General features: G+C 51.6%; 1 pseudogene; it reads right to left on the bottom strand.

Annotated features, from left to right (window-relative positions):
• Positions 1-670: 670 nt before the first annotated feature.
• On the bottom strand, positions 671-3,255 carry LOC103738042 (annotated as a pseudogene).
• Between the last annotated feature and the right edge of the window lie 26 nt (positions 3,256-3,281).

The raw sequence follows: 3,281 nt of genomic DNA, 5'->3' as shown, positions 1-3,281 counted from the left end.
CCTGTTGACCTATCTAATGGAGACAGTGGGGTATTGAAGTCCCCTAGTATTCATTTCCTATCACTAACATTTTCAGGCATGATAGTAAAGCAATTGGCATGAAGCGATGTACACGTAACACAGTTAATATCTAAAGTCTATCCTCTGAGGAAGGAAACTGCTTAGAAGTGTTGTGTTTTAAAAGAGCCTCATGTCTTTCAGCTTTGGCTATTTTGTAATAAATACCACACCTTCTTGAAAACCTACTGGGGTAAGAAGGGGGTCTCCGAATTTGCCTTTAGTTCTTTTAGCTTCTGTTGAATGTTGAGTGACGTACAAGGCACACCTCTAAATGTTCTGTACAACATCTTTATTGATGTACAAAATAGCCTGTTCACCATTCAAAAACGGAATCTGCATAGTAATATTTCTCTTATCCCCTTTAGCTCTTTTAGCAGCTGTTGAATGTTGAGTGACGTACAAGGCACACCTCTAAGTGTTCTGTACAGCATCTTTATTGATGTACAAAATAGCCTGTTCACCATTCAAAAACGGAATCTGCATAGTAGTATTTCTCTTATCCTATTTACAGAAGTTTGTTTTGTTTTAGTGCAAAAACACAAATGTGTGTCCCAGCCCACCCCTCTAGCACATGGTTCGGTTCTGTCTCATGTTGGTTGGGGCTGTTTGGCTATATTTTGGGCCTCCAGCCATTAATAAATTGCATTATTTTCTTCACTTGTAGTTTGCTTAATTTGAATCCTCTGAGAGGATCTCTTCTGTTAATTGAACATGCAAATTCCCATCAATCTTTACAGTGACAAAGAATGCTATTATGTCTTCAGACAAACCAATGGACCGAAGACTAGGCACCTCTTCTACAGAGAGTCCTGACAGGTCAGAGGGTGGCTGCCAAGGGGACCCATCACCACAGGACCTGGGGGCCGACTGGAGGTGGAGCAGAGATGAAAACGAGTGGGAGGCAGGGATGCCCTGCATGCCCTTTTTGACCTCGGAGAGGTCCAGTGACCCTGACGTGGGGTCCTCCTCAGCACCATCGATTTTCAGGGGCAAAGGAGATGTTTCAGGGGTGATTTTCTGTTCCACTGGCTTTGGGGCCCTGGGGGATAAGGCAGGGCAGGAGACACTCTGCTTGGTCATGCCAGCTGCAAGCACACTGTCCTCGGAGCTCTCCATAGAGTAGCTGGCCAACTTGGGGCAAGTGGACTCGCTGCTGCTGAACTCGGCAGTGCAGGTGCCAGGTGGGCTGCCCAGGAGCTCGCAGCCAGCAAAATCAAAAGGGGCGGGGGCAGTCTCTCTTTGGCGTCCCGGGGGTCTTCTGTCGGGGTAGCTGTAGCTCCTGCTTGGATCCAGCAGAAAGTCACTCCTGGTCTGGCTCTCCGATGCCCCAGAATAATAGTTGGGCCAGGAGAACCTGGCGGACAGCACTTGGCAGAAGGACTTCCGAATGGGGACTTGGGGTCCGCAGAGTCACTTTTCACTTGGCTGCAGGGGTAGCAGGAAACAGGAGCGCTATCAGGAGGACTTGGGTCACTTTTGGTAACAATGTTGTACAGCCCTGAAGACTAATAGGACAAGGTGGGTCTGAGAGAGCGGGTCTGGGGCCGCTCTGGCTTGACTGTGCGAGGGGAGGGACTGTGGACAAAGGCTTCGCGCTTAGGGGTGGAACAGGTGGGGAGTTAGGAGCCGGCATTCTTCCCTGACCGCTTCAGATTTGGGAGGCACTGGAGGTGGAGGTAGGGCAATGTCTGAGGACTTCATTGTGGCTCCCAGATTCCCAGGGACAGGAAGAGGAGAAGTTGTACAATTGGATCGGATGGAGCCTCTCAATGGCTCACACCTGCTCTTCTCACTCAGCAAGCGAGTGAGAGGCTGAGGGCTGGACTTGCCCTCCTCCAGCCACAGTTCCTCGTATGGGACTTCCCTGGGATGCCTGATTCTTCATTAGCTTCTGGGAAAAGGTAGTCGCTCCCACTGTCACCGGAGTCCTGATAGGGAAGGATGTCATGAGGAAAAGGGCCCACTCTCCCGCCAGGTCTCTGCAGCCCTGGAGATTCACTTCGCTGTTGCCATGGAGATTATTGCAGTACACACAGACTGAGAAACGGTGGAAAGACTGGGTCAGCTCATCGCGGGCATAGCTGAGGGAATTGGGTACGTGATTGTGGCCAGAGCATCGGCCCTTCTTGGGGCTCTTACAGTCATCATTTTAGTCCGTTTTCATGTCATGGACAGCCGGTGAATACTCGTCAATGTCAAACTGCTCTTGGCAGATAACAAGCCAGTGATGGACCAGGGTTTTCGGGCCATCAGTCTACTTCACCAGGTGTTCTGGAAGGCTGAACTTGGGGACGGTTAGGTGCAAAGGGAAGTGCCTGGGGAGGATCTTGTTGTTCCGCAGCACACAGCAAACCACCACCATCTTAGTCTGGATGTTCACCAACTTGTAGGGGTGCCCCTCTCTAATGAAATGGAGGTCTTAGGGGTTTCTGGGTGGGAGACTGGGCACTGTCACATTTACAGGGAGCCTGGTTTTCTCCACGATGTTGCGGATGGTGTGCTCGCCCTCCTGCATCTGAAGTTCCGGGGGGCTTCGGGTGCTAAATCTGCCCTTGCACTGGAAGGGAAGGCTGATGCTTTCATTGGTCCGGTGATTCATGCAAACGAAGCATGGCATCTTGCCTTTCCCCAGCTTGCTGATGGAGTTGAGTTTCCCAATCTTTTTGAAGGTGGTGTTGAGTCGTGACTTCTCCTTGAAGGTCTTTGCATAAAGAATTTCTGCCTGTCCCATCAGGGTGAGCTCATCCCCAGTACACAGGGTGATGTAAACCTCTGTATCTTCATTGCATTCACCTGACGCAACCTTCACGTTGAATGCTATTTCCTTCATGTCCTACACGCGCTCAGGAAACGCTTTCGTCACCTCCTCCACGCTGTTGAAATACTGCACTGGCTCCTTTATATCTCGGTCTTGTTCCAGCAGCTTGAATTGTCGGAATCTCTATCTTTGGCCCGATGACAGTGGCCTTTCTCCAGGCTATGGGCAGTAATGGTGGTTCACTGACGGCAGGAATGGATCAGAAGGTAGCCATTTTCCCGCAGCCCTTCCACGCATTCCCCGCTGTCCAGCCGCGAGATCTGCGGCAGCCGGTAGGAGCTGCCCAGCAGGACCAGAGGCACGGCGGCGGAGCTCCGCTTCACATCCTTGAGGCTGCAGCCCAGCGCGGGCGCCGGGTCCATCTTCCCCGCCTCCTCCGCCCGCGTCCAGCGCCGGCCACTGC

Source organism: Nannospalax galili, unplaced genomic scaffold (assembly GCF_000622305.1).
Source record: "Nannospalax galili isolate Female #2095 unplaced genomic scaffold, S.galili_v1.0 scaffold498, whole genome shotgun sequence".
Lineage (NCBI taxonomy): Eukaryota > Metazoa > Chordata > Mammalia > Rodentia > Spalacidae > Nannospalax > Nannospalax galili.
This window is presented reverse-complemented; position numbering and strand designations above follow the sequence as displayed.